Source organism: Eptesicus fuscus, chromosome 4 (assembly GCF_027574615.1).
Source record: "Eptesicus fuscus isolate TK198812 chromosome 4, DD_ASM_mEF_20220401, whole genome shotgun sequence".
NCBI classification, from domain to species: domain Eukaryota; kingdom Metazoa; phylum Chordata; class Mammalia; order Chiroptera; family Vespertilionidae; genus Eptesicus; species Eptesicus fuscus.
The window spans coordinates 53,289,172-53,311,124 of record NC_072476.1 but is presented as its reverse complement, the minus strand read 5'-3'; the positions used below and the strand labels follow the sequence as shown (position 1 = coordinate 53,311,124).

Below are 21,953 nucleotides of genomic sequence, written 5' to 3'. Positions count from 1 at the left end.
CACAGGTTGAAAGAGTGTGCTATGGATAACAACCTTCATACTACGAGATTTGGGGTCCTGATTGATAGAGAGAGTAGATTTAATAGGATCTGAAAGCTAATGTGCCTATTCAGCTGGTGATCAGAAAATAACAGATGGATTCAATGAGAATGTTGGAAGGGTTACCAGAAAAAGAAAACAATACTATTATTTAAGATAATGGAGACATTCTTCACAGATTGTTTCTGGAAAAACCAGCAGGCAAGTTTATCCCTTGATGGAGGCACAGAATACATTCTGATCAAAGCATAATGAGTTGGCCTAATAAAAGTTTTCAGTGCAAAAGTCAAGAAAAACAGAAGGCATTATAGGTAGCAAGCATTTTACCTTTATACTGTCCCCAGTGCCATCAAGCAATTACATTCGCCATCTTAAGACAATGTTTCTCAAAGCGTCACAAGGTATTCTCACAGACCCTATCGGGGGATATTATTTGCCTTTCCCACTTTTATGCTGTCATGGGGACACAGTGAAATTTTTCCAGAGGCTACATAACGTTTGCTATCATAACAGACTGAATGCAACAGCAGATACATGAATGTAGCCGTTTTCTATTTACTAAAGATACTATAGAGATTGCCAAAAATATATTAAAAAAATGCCTCTTTTCTATTTTTCCTTTAGAAGAGTAGTTATTTTTCAATAAAGGACCATATTATTCATATTAACATATGGTGGGTTTATTACTATTCTCTTCGAATAAATTGATAAATATTTTTAAATCTCTCAGATTTAATTTCAAATATGATAAATGTTAATAGATAAAATCAACATCAACAAAAGCTCTGAGAGCCCCACATGATTTTTAAGACTATAGAGCGATCCTGAAACCAAAAATCTTGAGAACCTCTGTTTTTAGGAATATGAGAATGTTTCTTCTAAAAATAGCCTATGTAAGGTACAGACCGCAGATGTTCACCATGTCCGTTAGTCTTCTCCTCTTGGAAACCTGGGAGGAATATACTTCCTCACATCCATCCAATTGAGTAGACCTGTGTGACTAGTTCTAGTAATTCATTGTGGGGAGCAATGACATGTCACTATTTGTCAGATCATTTGATGGCTGATAGGAGATTTTTAAGAACTCTCTTTTCCTGCCATTGTGACCATGGAGGTGTTGTTGACATAAAGGTGCCAACGATTAAAGCAGCCTGGGACACTGAGCCAACCCTAGGTGCAGAACTGCTCTGGAGAACCGCCTGGACTGGCGGGAGACCTGGCATGAGCCAGAAAAAAATGTTATTAGTAGTAAATCCCTGAGATTTGAAGGTTGTTCACTACTCTTGCATAAACTAGTTTACCCTGGCTTGTACCTCATTTTTCTTTGGAAGAACCAGCAGGAGCAAACAATTTTAGCAGATTATTACACTGAGAGCTAAGGGAAAGTCCTCATATGATTTGAATGAAATGTGATTCGGAGTACTTTTTCAAAACTGTCACCTACTGTATTTTGATGCTCTAGAGGTAATTATAAAAAATTACATCTGGCTCTGTGTAAATGCATCTAATATGGATAACATGTAGGTCTTTACTCTTAAGGAGCCTGTGACCTAAATGCTGTTCTTTTTTGTTGTTGTTGATCCTCACCCTAGGATATTTCCATTGATTTTTTTAGAGAGAGTGGAAGGGAGGGAGGGGAAAAGAGAGAGAGAAATGTGAGAGAGACACATGGATTGGTTGCCTCCAGCACGCACCACAGGGGGTCAGGGATCAAACCTGCAACTCAGGTACATGCCCTCAACTCTTCAGTGCATGGGCCAATGCTCTAACCACTGAGAACACCAGCCAGGGCTTCCATGCTGTTCTTTTATTTTAGGTGCTTTGGGAAACTCAGAGCCTCAAAAGTGATCATTATTTGCATTTACAAAAAGCAATGTTCTATGCACTTAACTCATTGAATAATGGTTATTAAATGATCATTCTGTAGTATGTACTTAATGGAAGATAAAACAGTGACAAGACAGTCTTCAATGTCACCATTTAACTTACTGGCAGGAAATTGATGAAAGGCAAAGTGCAAAATTTGCATGCCAACTGAGTTGGCACATTTTCAAGAGCTTTCTAGGAAGTCCCTCCAAGAACTTGGGCTTAAATCTCACTGACCACTCTTAGCTCTGAGGATGGCTGGAAATCCTAAGGTTTTGGGTTAGGCACATTGACACCCTAGAGATAACTGACTCTTGTTAATAAGGTGGAAAAGTAGACAGACAGTGAGTAGGCAGCCAGGCATGTCTTCCACACTTTCTCTTGGCTCCTTAGACCATCTCTCCACCTTGGTTTTGCCAAAACTCAGGACTCCCATGTACTGCCAAGACATGACATCCCCAGTCCCCAGTCCCCAGTGCTCCCAAATATCACTGAGTTACCACCACCCTGGTTCACATGGCTGCTTCAGGGCAGTGGCATTCTACTCACATGTTACTCTTGGGGCTAGGGCATCTTTGAAAACTGCCTCTGGGTCCATCTGCAGAGCTGCTCCACACAGTCTTTTTCATCTCTTGGCTCCACTCTGGGAGCCAAGCCCAATTTCCTTTTGTTCTTGGACCCACAGAACTCTGTTCTCAACCCATTCTCTGCTCCCATGCAGGGAAATCCATTTTCCTTCATCTTGTAAACGTAGTCATTTTTCCTGCACCTAAAGATCCTCTCAGTCCTGTAGAATCAAGAGGATCAATGGACTACTTTTCCTTTGTTCTCTGATGTTTTTCTACTTGAAGCAACATTTAAAGCACCTATTTGAATAAAAGAGAGAGAGAGACAGAAGAAAAGACAAGTTAATGTCACAAAGTGTCATTCTCCCCATAAGTGATTGGGGTTTCAATATAATGTTGTGAGGTTCCTGATATGTGTTTGTACTATGGGAAGTCTTAGGAATTAGTTCCAGGGATTTTTATGAATGACTTCCTGCACAAAGTGATGCCTAAACTAAAAATCAATATAATATTTCCAGTTGAAAGTAAAAGAAGGAGGGAGAGGAAGAAGGAGGGAGAGAATCAAAAGTATTCCAGAGAGAGGAAATAGCACATGTAGAGACAAGAAGTATGAAGGGGTCAGGGAATTGTCAGTAGTTCAGTTTATGGCTTTAGAACACAACACAAAATAGAGTTATGGTGATGCTAAAAGGGTGAGAGAGGAAAATAGCTTATTTAGATTTTATCCATGGGGAAACTGAGCAGCCCTAACAATTATGCTTTAGTAAGATCTTTCTGGCTCTAGTATGAAAAAATGAATTCAAGCTGTTCAAGACTAAAGCTATGGAAACCTTTTAGAGGTCTGTTGTAATTATTTTGGCAAGATATAATGTCAGGTTGACCTAAAGTCATAGCAGTGGGGAGAAAATAATTGAATAAATCGGAGAGTTATTATGGGTATATAAAATAATTGCAACATCAAAAAATCAATCTTTGTCTTTGGACTGGCAGTTGAGTGTGTGCTGGTGATATTCTCTGAGGCAAAGAACACAGGAGCAGGAGCAAGTCCTATGAGGCAATGCCCCTATCTAAACCACTCCCTATTTCTGACTCCTTATTTAGAATTTATGGTTAACTGTTATATTTTATATTTTTCTACTTTGTATAACCCCACTGGAATATAAACACCTTGTGGAAGACATTTTTGAATGTTTTATTCTTGATTGAATCTTCAACTACTAGAACAATGCCAAGCACAGAGTGGATACTGAATAAATATTGGATAAATGACTGATTGATTGAGTGCCTAAATGAATAAGGACAGGCCAATAGTAAAATAAATATGTTCAGTATTTGGAGCTGCTCAGTGTGAGTTGATTTTTAACATTCTTTTGGGGTTGTCCAGTAGACATTAGAAATATAGGTATGAAGTTCAGATGATATCTCTGATGTAGAAATAGAGCGTTGGGACATCCTTAATATATAGATAGCCTTTCAAACAAAGAATGAATGAGATGTCTATCCTGTAATTCAGCTCTCAATTAAAGCACATATCCTATCAGACTTTTTTTTCTTAAAATATGTGTTTATTGATTTCAGAGAGAGGAAGGGAGAGGGAGAAAGAGAAACATCAATGGTGAGAGAAAATCATTTTTTTTTTAAATTTCTTTATTGATTAAGGTATCACATATTTGTCCTCGTCCCCCCATTTCCATCCCACCCCCCTCCCCACACATGCCCCCACCCCCCTGTTGTCCTTAACCGCTGGTTGGGCTCATATGTCTGCACACAAGTCCTTTGGTTGATCTCCCCCTTTACCCCCACCCTTCCCTACCCTCCCCGCCCCCCCGAGGCCCGACAGTCTGATCCATGCCTCCTTGTTTCTGGGTCTGTTCTTGTTCCTCAGTCTATGTTGTTCATTATTTCCCCTAGATGAGTGAGATCATGTGCTATTAGAAATACACTTATAAGAACCGCAAATGAGACAAGCAATAATGGTTATGGTGACAGGCAAATGAATCGGTCTGTAGTGAGTTTCTTTCTGGGCCAACAGTTCTTTTGAGACCCAATTTCAATGTCCAACAGTTCCTTATGTGTACATGTCAGCACTGACATTTCAGTTCTGGTTGGTGGACAACTGGTGGTAATGCAGGTCCGACTCTGTCTGGTTTGGTCCTGGGCTCCTGCTCACCCCCTACTGGGGATCCAGCCCGAAATTCGGGCATGTGCCCTGAGCAGGAATCAAACTGTGTGACCTCCTGGTTCATGGGTCTACGCTCAACCAGGGAGTCACACCATGACATAGTTAAGAAGCCTTTAAAATAACAATTTAATATTTTGATATTTTTGGGATGGTTAGTAATAAAATAATGATTGTCCATTGAAACATCAATGCTTCATTGAAAATTCATTAACAGATTGCAAATGGAGCCCAATAAACATCTAGTTCTTCCCAGTTTAAAAGTCCCCATAAGTTCCAAAGGCACGTTGTTCTTCAACCCTCCTTCTGAAAAGAATTGTTTTTATCCCTAGCACCAATCCCAGCATTGGTGAATAGTAGGATTTTGGATTCAAGCCCATTTCCTACCTCAGGCTTTAAACTGAAAGTTGCAATTTTCACAGAATAATTCATTTTGGAGACATAGGCAGCCAAGCAATCATGTTAGCTACTGCTATTAATAATAAATATAAAATGCCAAGAGAAAATATACATTCTTAAGTTAATCAGACAATGTGGCTGCAGGAATTACAACACAAAATCTTTCAGCAGTTTCTCGAAAAACACTGGAACATCGAGTTTAATATTGATTGGGGAAAAAAAACAACAACCTGTAAGCACAGGCATGGAATATATAATGAATCTTTTTGTATAGTCTACACAGTGAATGCGTTTATGCCAATGTATGTACATGTATACACAAGGAATCTGTATCTAGGTAAGTGTGACTTATAGTTAAGGACTTGCTCACCTGAGCTAAATTACTTTCAAGTACCTTGCTCTCAGTAATGCCGTGTGATTTAGTGTTGCTCCTCCTGATCCATTCACTTCTATGTGACAGAAACTTTCGAGGAAGGTCAGTGGTATATGTAAGAGATTATGGCAGCTGAATTATGGTTTCAAACAGGTTTGGCTTTTACGCTACCTTAGAAAATTGAATAGCTTTTGATTTAAAGTCATTTCACATGAATATGCATTTCTCCCTTGTATTTCACTTGAAATTAGGCAGGCTAGGTTTATACATTCCACATTACTTCTTGAGGTGCCTACTCAATTACATATTTTAAACAAATCATTCTGGCTAAGCTGACATCAGGTACAAACAATGAGAGAGAATAAGTAAGAGGCTCTGAATTTCCCTGGCTATTAATAGCAACATTAAAGGCATCAAGACCTCTGTATGACATGCTAGTAAAGGTATTTTTCTCTGTTAATGATCTGTACACAGCAAAATTTTAAAAAAGGGATAAACTTAGAGGTTCTATAATATCTATCACGAGCTGTTTTTTTCCCCAATTATGAATAAGTTGGGAAATAAATTTGGAGGTTTCTGGGTCTTTGATGATAGGAAACTCAATTCCACATTTGATAAGTCAGTAGTAGAAGAGAATGCATTTTCTTCTACCTGCTAAAATGTACTGTTTCCGTTGCTGGATGGTATTGTGATTTTCTTTACTCCCATTACTGTGCTGGCTTATGGGTAGAAACACGCCATTTCTCTGCACCTTCCTTCACTCTGCTTTGGATTATTTTCAAGGGCACTTTAATTCAGGCTCTAGAGCAGTGGTTCTCAACCTTTCTAACGCCACGACCCTTTAATACAGTTCCTCATGCTGTGGTGACCCCCAACCATAAAATTATTTTCGTTGCTACTTTATAACTGTAATTTTGCTACTGTTAATGAATTGTAATGTAAATATCTGTGTTTTCCGATCGTCTTAGGCTCTACAGCAGCGGCTTTCAACCTGTGGGTCGCGACCTACAAGTTGAGAACCGCTAGCAGGGTCGCGCCAGGAAGAGTGTGGACTGATCGTCTCAAATGACTACTGTGGTTGAGACTGCAGCTTTCTGAACTTGAAAATTCAATATTCTGGATTCTCAAGTCTAGGTTTTTGAGTGGAGAAAGTCATTATTTCACAGTACAGGAAGACTAACCCATATTTGCTGTACTTCATTCTACTCTATGGAAGTTATTTCATTGATTTATTTAACAAATATTCATCACGGGTATGTTTCCTACCAGACACTGTTCTAGAAATTGGGGAAACAAATTATTACAGCAGTGTCTGTGCCATTGCCTTTACAATGCTAACTATTTACTGCCAAATTAATATATTATGAGTATTAGGTATTAAAATTGACTCTGAAAGCTTGAGTGCTTGAGTGTCTATTACCTGACGAAACCTCACAACTTCTTACCCATACAAGGAAGGAAGGGTTAGGAGAGAAGGAACGGTTTGTGTGTGAAGGGAAGCAGAAAGCCCACAGGAGGCAGTTCTGCCGAGGCACCCAGTCATGCTTCATTCATAACGAATGGCCTGCCCTTGGTGCAGGGACACTTTCCTTACATTTTAGGTCACATAGTGGCTCATTACTCAGTAAACCAAATGATTCCCACATGCCCAGTATATTTATCTGAATTATGTGGAATAAGGCATTTCTTCATGGCATTCAGAATGCTCCATTTGAGGAAACTGTTTTAAAGAAGACAGAATTATGTGGTCCTACAGAGGAAAGAGACATGGGACTCCATAAAAAAAGACTTATAATAAAATTAGGTCTGTTTTTAAAACCTCATGGAAATATTCTCAGAGCCACCAGAAAATATTTAAATGCACAACTGAGTTCTTTATTATTAAAAAATTTAGTTACTTCGGAGCATTAGAAGCTTTTGCTCTTACAGCGACGACTTAAGCAAGAGCTCTGGTTCCCACAGCAGGAAGCATTTCCTTTGTTACTATAGATTTATGCCTGAGTGCACAAAGCAGTGTGTGCTGCTAGAACCTCTCACTAACTGGTGATCCTCTCACTAACTTGTCTTTTCCTTCAAGCTTCGTTCAAAAATCAGGCCTATGCAGACCTCCATGCATTGGTAAGTGAAGCCTCATTGGTGCTTCCAGATCAATCTATACTTCTCCATATATCAATGTCTTCACCATCATCCTGGATTGATATTTTCCCTAAATATTCATCTGTTCCTACCATGTACTGTTTTAAATAAAAAACACATTGTAAGTAAATAAGAAAAGCTCTTTGAGCCCTGGCAGGTGTTGATCATTGGTTAGAGCATCGCTCCTCACACCAAAGGGTTGAGGCTTCGATTCCCAGTCAAGGGCACTTGCCTGGGTTGCAGGTTCTATCTCCAGCCCTGGTTGGTGCATGTGTGGGAAGAGGTATCCAATCAATATGTCTCTCTTACCTCTCTCTCTCTCTCTCTCCCTCCCTCTCCCTCTCTCCCTCTCTCCCTCCTTCCCTCCCTCCCTTCCTCCCTCCCTCCTTCTTTCTCTCCCTCCCTCTCTCTCTGGCCCCCTTCCACTCTCTCTAAAAAAAAGTCAATGGAAGAAATATCCTAGGGTGAGGATTAAAAAGAAAGAAAGAAAAAAGAAAAGCTCTTTGACCTTGAGGAGTTTACAGGTTAATGCTGTTACTCTTAACTATAGATGGACATTGTACTCAATTGAAGACTTAAAAAATATAGATTCTCATTCCTCACCAAGTCTGAGTGGGGAATTCTATCAGTCCCTTAAAATTTGTCTCCATGTGACTATTGTACATCTGCAGTTGGTATGATTGAAAGTGAAAGAGATGGTCTTGACAACAAATTATAAAAAATTGCAACAAATATTGTTGGTCTATGGCAGTGGTCTGCAAATTCATTAGTCAACAGAGCCAAATATCAACAGTACAACGATTGAAATTTCTTTTGAGAGCCAAATTTTTTAAACTTAAACTTCTTCTAATGCCACTTCTTCAAAATAGACTCTCCCAGGCCATGGTATTTTGTGGAAGAGCCACACTCAAGGGGCCAAAGAGCCGCATGTGGCTCGCGAGCCGCAGTTTGCCGACCACAGGTCTATGGCATAATGTAGTTACAGATGGAGGAGTGCTTGGCTCTGTTTAGGCAGGTCTCCTGGCTAAGAAAGTGATACTTGAGTTTAAAGATGATTGGAATTAGATGGAAGGAATAGATAGGGAAGGTCATTGTATGAAAAATGCATAAAAGCATGAAATAACAACAGTTTTTAAGTACATAGAAAAATTCAAAGAGCGCTAAAATGAATACATATATTACTTTTATCTATATTCAAAAATTGTTAACATTATGGAATAGACTTTTGCAAAAACAAAACAAACAGAAAAGCCAAAACCAAAATCAAGGCAAATCAAAGCTTAGTGGCTTCTTCATAAAAATATCTAGAAAATAAGGAGTTTGATATTCCAGTTGTACTTTATGTATAAATAATTGCCTATTAACAAAGTAACATTTGCTTACCTAAACTGGTCATACTGCATTTAGGAAACAACAATCTTGTTTATCTATACAGTTATACAGTTCCTTTTAATTCTAAAAGTCTGATTCTGTGTGTGTGTGTGTGTGTGTGTGTGTGTGTGTGTTTTGCTAACAAAATAAAACAAGGTTATGATTTGGTCTATATTAATTTATCTATTTTTAAGATAATCTTTATAAAAACCTACATTCCTCACTGCAGTTCCAATTTGTGAGAATTTGCTAACAGTTTTTTTGGAAATTATTTGATATATTCTACTTCTGGGCTACTTGTTTGCTCTACATGAAGACCTAAGGTAATGCAGAGGACTGGCAGTAAAAATCTTTGAGACCCAATACACAGCATTACATTTTCTATTAGACATTTTAAAATTGGCAACTCTGGCAAAAAATGAGCAAGAGTTAATGCTCAAGATGACAATTTTTTTTCTAACCCTGAAGGGAAATGTCAAAAGTAGACAAGGTATCAGCTTTCATATCATTTTTTGTAATCAGATATTGCTGATATGCAGGAGCATGCTGGAAATGGTCCAGACTCAAGCCTATGTTCTGTATTGACTTGTTTTTTTAATTTTAATTATTAACCAAACCCTTTTAGAGCATTGATATTCTCATGAAATAAAGCGTTTGAACTAAAATGCTTTTCAATTACCTTTTTAAGACGTATATTCTATAACTGTATGTAATATACTTTAGAAATTGTGCTAAAATCTTATCTCAGTTCATAAATAAAATAATTTACTTTTTTTTGGAATTATCCCAACTTGTTCATTGATTTTCACTATATAATCTAAGACAATCCTATATAATAAAAGCCTAATATGCAAATCGACTGAACGGCAGAACGAACCATGGAATGGCTGGTTGCTATGATGTGCACTGACCACCAGGGGGGCAGATGCTCAACGCAGGAGCTGCCCCCAGCATGCAGGCCCCAGGCCAGCGAAGGCAGGTGCCACTAGGGGTCCCCGAATAGCCCTGCCAGTTGCCCCACAAAGAAAGACAACTGGCAGCGGTGGTGGGAGTGGGGCCAGTGAGTGGGCGGTGCCAGGCTGGCCAAGGAGGGTGCCAGTGCCCCCCCCCCCCCAATTGCCCCACCGGTCGCCCTGCAGATTGGCCCTGATCACTGGCCAGGCCTAGGGACACTACCCATGCATGAATTTTGTGCATCAGGCCTCTAGTATTTCTCATAGTACACAGAAAAGGAAATGTTGATATTACATATAAGATTTAACTGTATCAAAATGATAATGAATTCAGGAATTTTCAAAGTTGTAACCACTGAGGTGGAAATTAGAGTTTTGCTCAGTGTTAAGCATTATTTTATTAGTCATCACATTAAACTGAAACCATTTGCATCTACTTTTGGTTGTTTATTTTTGCTCCAGATAGTACTTTACGAATGCAGATATATGAAACTTCTGCAACATTACTTGTTATGTGGGTTTAATGTGTATGGTTGTCAGATCAGAATGATCAAATGCAAATTTCTCTCAGGTGTTCATGCAGTCAGGAATGATTTTCAGGATGTATATTCTACTTGGAAGCATATATTAGATAATTTCTGATGGGATTTCTCTTCTCTCCCTCATGGCAGGACTGACTGACTGCTGCTACATCAGACTTATGGTGACTCGCCAGAGCCAAAGAGTTAAAGCTTGATCTGTGGCTCTAGAAGGAATAAATAAATTGTTGGCCATCACAGGCACTCACACTGCTGCTGGTAAGCCAAACATATTCATAACATGATCCCTCAGGGAGGGCACCTGTCACAGATTTCCAGAGTATTCTCTGCTGTCTAGATTTGGGAACATTTTAATAATTTATACATTTTCTTCAATGTTAAAGGAATATTTACATTAAAGTGTAGTACTTAGAGTTATTATTATTATTTCTTTCCTTCAAAACTAATGCGATTATTGACTTTAGGTAGACAGTTTTTATATACTGACTGCCCAGCATCAATTTCCATTCCTATCAATACCCCGATTTTCTTTTGAAAAATGACCTCTCTGCCATTGTATGTAGTTTGGAATGTGGAGTTAATCACATTATACTGCTTTTTGACTTACTGAAGCTGAAGGGTCCCCACATCTTAGTACTCAGGTACAATCAAGGGCTACAAGTGAAAAATAACTTTAGCCAAATAGATTTTCTCTGCTAGGATTATACCTCTCAAGGGGAATGAAACAGGATGGAAGAAATAGCTGGAATTCATCTATTCCAGCAGTTTTTCCATTGCAGAAAAGCAGTTCCAAGTCCAGGTTCTTGCTCTGATTTTAATCCTGGCTCTCAACAATTCTATCCACTTGGTAATACCCTGATATCCTTCTAATACATTTCTTTTTTAAAAGCTGTTGAGAATGGGTTTCTGTTGCTTGCAAACAAATAATACAGGACACACCAAAGTTAAGTTACATCGTTAAGTAACACCAGCGACTTCAGCAGGGCAATTAATATAGCTTTTAAGTTTTCATTCCAGGCTTTTGTTGATGTCTGGAGACTATCAATTAGCTGCCACCTTTTTTTGAATATTTCTTAAACTTTGGGAAGTCCTTTTGCTCTTGACCTTCAGAAATGAACAATTCTAATAAAATATTAAAAGATGTGGACCTGATTTATTTTAGTAGAGTGAAAATGAAAGAAGAGAGGTGTTTTGTTTTGATTTTTTAGCTTGGCAATATCGATGTCTCCTTTCCTCTTAATTTTAATGCAGAAGCTGTCAGTGTACATTAGAGACAACTCAGTAAATCTTTACAGAGAGGAGACACTGAAAAATATTCTCCTGATTATCAATTTCCCTCTTGAGACCAGAGCTACACTACACATGACATACAATATATCTCAACCAAAATGGAAAATATAGCTAATTTGCATTTTAGGCAAACACATCAGGGTTTGCAAAAAGAAAAGGTAGGTAGATGTAGCCTGTTTCTAATTATTTAGGCAGAGAAACTTCTGTTTGTGAATTACACATTTTCATATATCTTCTTCCTCTCTGTTTCACTCTTCTCTGTTCCTGTCTGCTCGTTTCTGTCTCTTTTGTGTGTGTGTTTGTGTGTGCGTTATTGCCTCTTGAAACCTTTCTATTGCTCATTCGCAACAAAACAAGAGTATGCAGGAGAAGGATTTGTAGCCCTCAGTACTCTTGTAAAGGGTCGATGGAATGCAATTGCTTCTATTGAAATCATGGTCGTTTCACTCAACTTCCCTGATAGAGATACTCACAGAAGTAAGTTGGAGAGCTTCTTTAATGTCCCAGGGGTTTTCACTCAGTGGAAGAGTTTGGTCCTGGTTGCAGTGCAGTGCTTACTCGCCATATGACCCTGGAAACACATCGCCTCAACTTTTTCGGGACTGGCTCTTTACGCTGTATAATGAAGTGCTTGGGTTAGTGATCTCTAAGGACGTTTTTTTTTCCCCTCTAAAATGAGAATAGTAGATATTGTTACAAGTGATTGTCAACATATGCATCCCTAGATCAGTTTCTTCAGTAGAGTTAACAAAGCTTATTTTCTGTGGAAAAAAGCCAAGGTAAAGATTCTGTATAATTTGCTATGTTTCCCCTGTTAGTTTTAGACCCTGATAGGAAGTCTCTTCATATAATACAATCTTTACCTAAAATATCCCATGGATGGGATGACTCATCTAGTTTTGAAATTAGATTTCAATGGTATTTGAATCAGGTCCTCTGAGTTTTAGCTTGAAATTGAAGGCTTAGTGCTCACTATTGTTTTTGAGTGGTTTACTAACTTTGGATATAAGACCTTTATGCTCTGTTTATATGAGGAAAGTATTTTACAACATAGTGAACCACTATATGATTTATCTCTCAATTAAAAATATTTTTTCTCAGAATAAGTTTAATTTGATAAACAATTATTGAATTAGAATAAGTTTAATTTGATAAACAATTATTGAATTACTGGCATGGTTGTGGAAGATAATGATATAAAATAAAAATAATTGCTGTATATGCAGTAGTTAACTTCAACAACCTACTTACTGAATATACCTTTCCAACATTCAACTCCCTTTTTTCAGTGTACCCATGTATTAAATTCATGATAATTTTTAGTTCCTTGATTCTTCAGTTTTCTATTTCTCTATCTTGCCTTTAATTTTTTCTGCCTTTAAGCCTGAAAACATGAAACCTCAATTTAATCACTCTTCGCATTAACCCCAATAGCTTTGTCTCCATGTCTTTCTTTATACCTGCACTTTAAGGCCCAATTGTCAATGTAGATTTGCTACTAAAGGAAATCACATAACTATGGAGGGGTGGGAGAGAGCAGTTTCATAGTTTCCAGCTTCAGTTTGGTACTTAAATCTTCCTGGAAATCCTTTAAGCTATTCATCAGTTTCTCTCCCATGCATTATTATTCTAAGCCCCCACAACTCTTCCTAAGTTTCCTAATCTACTCCTAGTTTTTGATTCCCAGAAGATGACAGTGCCTTGGAATTCATAGAGTAAACAGATGGAGCTAGGAGGACTCTAGTTTCTTAGCCTTTCACCTGCAACATATCCAGTGTAGCCTTTTATCTTGTCTTTTCAGAAGAAGCAGTCATTTTTCCCCCCTGTTAATAAAAATCCTCCTACTTTGCCATGGATCCTGTTGTGCCCATTTCCTCAGGGAATTCAATCCATCAGGTATCATTGCTAAATCTTATAACTTCATTTGTTTCTATACTGATCCCTTTCAACAAATTTTCACCCTCTAACCTAAAACATTTAAAACACCCAGAACTTGCTTAAATTTTGTATATTTTTTAAGCATCACACTATGTCATTCTGTCCATTAACAACAAGCTTCTTGAAAGAATATCCCTCATTGCTTATTCATGCCACATGCACATACTAGTAGATCACTGTACTTAGTGAAATTCTAGTTCCCTGGAAATTAAGGAAAAACACTTTTGCCAAAATTGCCAAAATTTCTAAATGTAAAATTGAAGGAGTAATTTATGGTTCTTCTATAATTAATTTTGGAGTAGTATTTGAAAATAGAGTTGACTCATTTTCTTACCATTGAGATGCTTTCATCTCTTGGCTTCATTTTTTTCCTGTCCACTTTTCTGAGCTATTATTTCTTTTTGGACCAATGGCTTCCACTATATCCTATGTTTTTGTGTTTTCCATGGTTTCATCTGAAGCCCTAATATCTTCTCAGAAATATATCAGTTGACCAAGGTGTAAACTCTGCCAGGTTTTTTGTTACCTATATGTTACCATCAACTGCTCTATAGTCTCGTATACATTAGAAAGGAAAAGCTGGAAACTATATTTCTGAGAAGACCCGTGGCTAGCACAAGGAAATATAACAACTTGCTTCCATTCATCGTAGCATATCTCCAACAGTTTAACATCACTCCTGTTGACCATCCAGAGACACATCAAATTCAACTTGTACAAGACTGAACTCATAATTTCTATGTCTTAAATGAACTATTTTATGTTATCCCCTCAGTAAATGGCACTTCATTTGTTTTCATAACCCCCAAATTGGAAGTTATCCTATATTATTCCAACCTTCCTCATTTCTACTGTTCACTAATCCCATCAATTCCTAAAGGCATCTTCAATGAATTCTGTTAAATCCATACTCACAGACCCTATCTTAGCTGTCTTGGTTCTGTTTAGCATAATTTTCAAGTATACTATTTTAAGGCTTATAATTAATGTTTCTGTCTCATATTTAGCTTTTGTAATTCTTAAGGATATGATTGTTCACATGCTTGTGTGAAATCTTCAAATTGTTCTTCATTAACTTCAAGATAGAATTTAAACTAACTTGGATGTGAGAAAAAATATAAAAACCATAAATTTGTCTTATCCTATCTTTCCCATGTCATTCTCTACATCCAGCTCCTGTTTGGCCCATTCGTTAATGCATCTTCTTTGAGTTTTCTGTGGATTTGCACTATGGTGACGTAACCCTCCCCTTTTATGCCTCAAGAATTACTGTAAATATAATTTCCTCTCAAAAGCATTTTGATGGTTCTTGCAGTCCACTCCCAACCACAACTGTTGAATTATTTTGTGCCCACCCTTCTCCCACCTTGTTCTTATCTTTTAACAGGTCACAAATTATGCAGTATCATAAATATATCTTGATTTTGGGTTAACTTTTCTATCTAGTTTATGAGAATGTGAGATCTTTGAGGACAAAGAATGTACTTTTTTTCTGAGTGCCTAGAACCTACCAGATATAACCAATAAGAAATAAAAGACAGATAAATGAATTAATTCAAGTGGCTTCCAAAATCCAACAAAAGTACATATTTATAAAAATACGAATTTATAAGGTGAGTGGGATTGGTCAATTCATGGACATGGAACTCCGATATTTAACTGATCTATCTTAAACCTAGAAATGATACAAACCTCTTATATCATGTAATATAGTATGCACCCATATCAGAATGATGTGAGCAAGTTTGTTGACCATTCCTGAGTTCAATGGAAAAAGGTAACATGCAATGTCAGAATAGTATAATTTCTTTAGACAGGGAGTCAAGTTTCCCACAGAAGGAGCTAGGATGACATTTATTTTTTAGTTTTTTTTTTCAGCCTGAAATGGCTCATTCAAATTATCGCCTGAATCTAGTTTCTGCTAATGATCACAACTGTTCTATAAAACTTGTCCATTCTGCAATCTTTTCTGTTCACCAACTTTATTCTGTCTCTTAATTGATCATATTTGCCCTTTGGATTCAGTAGAGTTTTCTGCCACCAACTTGGACAATAAATATTATGGTTCTAAATCCCAGTTACATATCCTCAGGCTTCCTTTTGCAGTATCCCTTCCTTCATTAATCTGGACCAGTGTTTCCCACTGTAGCTTTGTTCTAAATATCTGGAGAGCTTAAAAAACACAGATTAACAGCTTCCAGCCAAACCAATTAGAGAAATTTCTGTGTGTAGGTTCAAGCATGGACATTTAAAAATGGCCACACATGAGTATTATTGATTAGTACCCTGTGGCCTAACACAGTGACACTTTTGTGTTCTAAAAACAGAAAAAAAAGCCACTATCCCCTGTTCTTCAGAATAGGGAGCAGAAAAGAGTCTGTAACTCAGTGTAGAGGTGTAGGTTTGATTTAGACAATGTCTACTAAATAAATTTGCAGATAAGACAGAGAAAAATAGGTTTTAGAGCGGCATAATAAATAATTCACAAAAATTGCACAATCACTGATTCAATTTAACTGTGTTCTCGGATAAACCAGATTCCTAAAGTCTCATCTAAAACTTTTGCTTTGGAAACAAAGCTTTCTAATAAGACACAAACTTTTTATTTATCTCCTGATTACATTGAGTAGAATATACTGCCAAGATTTTGTTTCCAGAGGTTCAATTGATTTTTTTTATGTCAAATTTTAAGTTTTATCTAATTAAACTTCAATCTTTTATTATTTGGCATCTTGAGTGTTTTTTTTTTTTTTTTTTGGCTTTTTGCTTTTTTGGTACAAAATTGTTAAAAGGTATTAGGAACATATACCCAATGGTTTCTGTTAATGGCATCAGTACAATAAAAATTTATTTCCAACCTTTTTTTGTTTCTGGGAGCCCTGAAAGCCGAGAAGCTAAATCTCAGAACACATTGTTTTTATTTGCAGGACAAAAATGAAATAGGTTTACTTTGAAATTAGAAATTGCTAATCCTATTTCCTATAGTTGTTAACAGTGAGTCACTGTTTACAATTGGATTATCAACTGAACTAAGGGCTGTGTACCATGTGCAGTGAAAATTGAAAAAGCCTGTATGACTAGCTGCCATTGATTTTATGTTACTGCACAATGGTAAATGTGCCATCTCCTTAACACTACACTCTGTAGCTCTATTAAAGTGGACTTTCATGATTAGAAGCAAATTATTTGGTGAGGAAAAAGTAAAAATACAATAATTAATGAGACTGATAACTTTTGGGGGCCTCAATAATATTTTTTTTTCAGTTAACATTTTACAGAAAATGTATACCTGTTATTGAAGTCATCATGTCATACTGGGAGACGATGGTTATTTTTATGTTGTTTTCATCACTGGATAACATGTGCAGCCTGAGCTCATCTCCTGGTCCTCATGTTAGGCTGAAGATGTTGTCTTCAGTCTTCTTATCTAACAGTGTATTACTTAGGTACTGCAGGGCAACACAATAGGTTTATTTGAACAATACATATTTTGTTTCTAACATTTTTTGCTTCTCTCTCTCTTTACTTATCTATATACAGAAAGAAAGAGAGATTTTTTTCTTTAATCCTCACCCAAGGTATGTTTCTTGATTGAGAGAGAGAGAGAGAGAGAGAGAGAGAGAGAGAGAGAGAAAAAGGAAGGAAGGAAGGAAGGAAGGAAGGAAGGAAGGAAGGAAGGAAGGAAGGAAGGAAGGAAGGAAGATGTAAGAGAGAAACGTTGAAGAAAGGAAGGAAGATGTAAGAGAGAAACGTTCAGTTGCCTCCCATAGGTGTCTGAACTGGGGATGGTACCACAACGTAGGTATGTGCTCTGACTGGGGAGTGAACCAGCAACCTGTTTTGATGTATGGGACGACACTGCAACTTACTGAATCACCCAGCCGGGGCAAGAAAGAGAGATTTATTATAAGGAACTGAGGAATTGGCACACATGGTTATAGAGGTGACAAATCCCAAAATCTTCAAGGTGATTTAGCAAGCTGGAGAACCAAAGAGGGCTGATGGTATAATTCCAGTGTGAAGAACGGCAAGCTCAAGACCCAGGAAGAGTCAATGTTTCAGTTCAAGTTTGAAGGCAGGAAAAAGCTACATTTATAATTTTTGCCTTATCTGAGTATAATGGGTACTTGGATACCTCTCTTCCTCCCTCCCCTCTTCCCTCCCCTCTTTTTTTCTTTGTCTGTATACATACACACACCCTTTAAATCCACTTTTTTTTTTTCTTATTTTACTTTTACTTACATGTTGGCAATAGTAGACCATTCATGTAAATATATACACTGAGTGGCCAGATTATTATGATCTCTGAACACATAATAATCTGGCCACTCAGTATATGTATCTAATCTAATAATAGACAAATATGCAAATTGACCGCACCTTCGCTACACCCAAGCCACACCCACCAGCCAAGCCACGCCCATCAACCACGCCCACCAGGAAACCGTTGCAGGGAAGCTGGGGTGTGGCGGAGCCCAAGGCCGGGAAAGCCGCCCGAGGCTTTCCCGGCCTTGGGCGCCAGCGGGGTGCCTGCCCCTGGGGGGTCGGCTCGCTCCTGTGATCGGGTCGCAGGGACGCTGGGTGCAGCCGAGCCCAAGGCCACCACCCAGGGCCAAGCCCGGACCCTGAAAGAAGGTAGAAGGCGGTGGCCACAGCCAAGGCCTGGGTCCCTGGTGCTGGCAGAAAACTGGTGCAGGCAGCCAGGTGAATGAAGGTCTATTGCACGAATCTTCGTGCAAACGGGCTACTAGTATATATATATATGTATATATGTATATATTAGAGGCCCGGTGCATGAATTCGTGCATGGGTGGTGTCTGGCCAGCCTGGCCAGGAGGAGTGGGCATGGGTGGTTGGCTGGCCTGCCTGCTGGTCAAACTGCTGGTCGAGGGGACAATTTGCATATTAGCCGTTTATTATATAGGATATACACTGAGTGGCCAGATTGTTATGCATTCAGAGATCATAATAATCTGGCCACTCAGTATGTATCTATAAGAGGGGGAACCCAATGCAATCTTGAATTCCAAGCAGAGTCCCCCTCCTCAGCATTATCATACACATAATGGAAAGGGTCTGGGCAGGAACAATTCCCCCCCCCCCCAAAATTTTATATATATATAATTATATACACATATGTATTTGTAGAAAAAAAAGGTAGGGCAGAGATAGGTGAGGAGAGCAGGGGTACACCCAATATATTATATTCTTTAGAGTGTGTTGTGAGAATGCATGGGTATGGGCAGAACCTGGTAGCTGGGACACTCAGAAATTTCCTTGTAGCTTGGCCTCTTGATCCATTCAAGGGAATCTAAAGGCTTGTGTTCTTCCCAGGACCTGGGTTGGTGCTAGAAAGTAAAATTCTAGGTGATTTTGCCTGGAGGATGATGGTGGGCTGGGGTTTTTCATATGTGGCATCTTCACTCTAAACCAAGTCTTCTGGGGAAGCCACAGGGCTGGAGCAAGATGCTTTGAAGCTTGGGAGTTGCAAGTGGAAACAGGATGAGCTAGAGGGAAGAATGGCCTCCCTGCTGGGGCCTGAGCTAGATAGAGCCTGCTCCTGCTAGATTATGAGAAGCAGGAGGCTTGGTTGCAGGAGAAGCTGCCAAATCTGAGGCGAGCAGGTGTGCTTGAGTGCACTCAGGGTCCCAGAGCTTCCCCTGCCTGCCTGGCTGTTTCCCACTCTCACCCACTCGTTGCTCCAGAGAGCTGAGAGGCCTGACCACTAAGTGCCATTTCTTCTCACTCTCTTCTAGGGACCTTCATGTGAGCATGAGGGACTGGAAGAGAACACAAACATTAACTCTGTGTGTGCTGGAGTCCTGACTGGGTTGGTCCTGTGCAGTGAGGACCAGGGATGAGAGAATGAGCCAACCCCATCATGGGAAATTTGCCCCCCCCCTTGCCACCTGGGGAATGCAGCCAACCCCACCTATGCTCCACCTCCTTGCTCCCCCAAGAGATGATCAGTCTCAGCTGGCCAGGGGAAAAGGATTCCTTGGGGAAAGTGATCCTAGCTCCACTGGTGGTTAGTCATGAAGAGGATAATTAGGAGTCTTTTGAGTTTGCTTTGCCTCCACAGAGCCAGCAAGCTTTTATTATTAAAAGCTTGTTAAACTTTTCAGGAGACATGGAAAATAACCTTGAGTTCTCTGCTGGCAGATACCTCTAAAGCCTCATCAGATCCACACCGGAGACAACTTGGTTCACCCCTTATTGGTCACAACCAGCATTTCATAGGGATATATATATACAGGCTTTGCTTCCAGTCTTACTCCTCATGGGCTGAAGTCTGTGGATTGTAATTGGTTTCTGCTGCAGGTGCAGAGGAGCCTTAGACGTCTTGGGTTTAAGGAGGTATGAGAGTGTCTGGTCAGGCAGGGAGCAGGTTTTCCTCCAGAGAGGCAATGACATTTCCATCGCTTCTTTCAAGGTCATCTTTCCAAAGTTGGAAGTCACTTTACTGAGTTCCTCTCTCTGACACTCTAATGAGAGTCTTCTTCTCCTCTCTGGAGTCGTTATTTTCTCCTCTTCTTCCTCTGCCTCCCTCTGAGATGCCTTCTGCTTCCTCCATTCTGTTTTTGAAATGGCCAGCAATGGAGGGCATGGCCAGTAGTTACTTTCAGTCTTGGTTGGCTGTTTGGGTCAGGGGGCTAGGCTGTAGGGAACTTGGATGACTCCATGATGAGGTCCTCCATGAAAGGCCTGCTCTGAGGGCTACCTCCTGTGGACTTTCTGTTGTGGATGGGTGGCTTCTTGTAGATGTTGGAATTTGGGCAGGTCATTTCAGGATGGTGGAAATGGGGCAGGCTGATCCAGTGGGTCCAACTGATGTTTAGGGCTGAAGCCTGGGAGATGGTTCCAGGGGACCATGTGTTCCAGGAGGAAATAGGTAAAGTGCGGCTTGTAGATCATAGAGTCAGGCACTCTATGTCCAGGATGGCCTTGACCTTGGGGATGATGGCCAAGTCCTTATAGCCCAACACCTGATTCCATGGAGTTTGTGTGCTGGCTCCATTTTTTCAACTGACATTAAAATTAATGCATACCTAATATTTTTTAAACATTAAAATTTTTAAATCTGTATATCATGTATTAGTAAAATAAGCAGGGTTACCACCAGAAAAGTTTGAGAGAAATTACAGCTTGTGAAAATTATTTTTAATGGTATATAATACCAGCCATGATTTGAAAAGTTTAAAGCTACTATTTTTTAAAATGATTATTTTACACATGCCTGTAAAGTAGGCTATATTTGGGGTTTTGTAAACTAGATACTACACAGTAAGAACAATGGGTTGTAAATTAGGTTGCGTAATTTTAACATTGTTATACAGGTAGTTTAGGCCTAAATATCTGAACATTTATGTATTCATAAAAATTGTAACATAATATATGATATTAATGAATATATTATGTGAGTTAGAAAACATACATCAAACTTAGAAATTTTAAAGGACAGTATATAGATGTGAGTAGAAATAGATATGTAAACAGTTTTCCCCACAACTCAGTTGCTAGTCTTGAGCAATTTTAAAGGTTTATATTCCACTGGGTAAAATCTGTGAATAATCTGAATTTGACTGCTTAATCAGTGATTATTTTTAAGATACTTTGTATTTTTTTGCCTTAATCTCTGAGATGAAGTTGTTTATTATATTACCTTCCCTCCACAATTTCCAGTTATTTGAATACTTTTTTAAGTTGTCACATAGCGGTAGCAGAGCAAAATAATAGATCATAAAATCAAGAGAACAACTGCCAAAGGACCGATACAAGCAGATTTAAGTACGGTAATTAGCGCTATTAAAGAATGTTAAACATGGATGTATTTTTCTAGGAAAGCTATAGCTGAAGAAAAAAAAAATTATGTAGCTGAATTGGCAAAGAGATACCTTGCAGACTGCTGACTCAGTATTGCATTACTTCATAGTTGTTTACTCTGAACATAAGGGCTAACAGGGCTCCTTCAGTTTTTGCTCATGAAGACAAAGGTAAAACCTTCTGTTTTAAGTAGGATGTGCCTTATAGAAGCATCTTATTAAAATGACATTCTCCCTGTGGGCATATGTATTAAGAACCAGTTCACCCAGCCTAAAATCAATTACTTCTGCCTATGGCAATGAGAGTCTGAGTTAAACACAATTCTCAGAGGTAGTTAGCATTCCATTGGAGGTTATTGCTTCCATCTAAGAGAGGAGTTACCCAATTTAATCAATTCTCTGAGTGTTAAACCTCAGATAGTAAACAACTTAGATTATAAATAGTGCAATTATTAAGTATAACAATTAAGACTCTGTGTTT

At 38.7% G+C, this 21,953-nt stretch overlaps 1 pseudogene; it reads right to left on the bottom strand.

The window, feature by feature from the left end:
- Nucleotides 1-19,697: 19,697 nt before the first annotated feature.
- Nucleotides 19,698-21,953, bottom strand: part of LOC103288799 (dematin-like) — a 62,301-nt pseudogene continuing 60,045 nt past the window's right edge.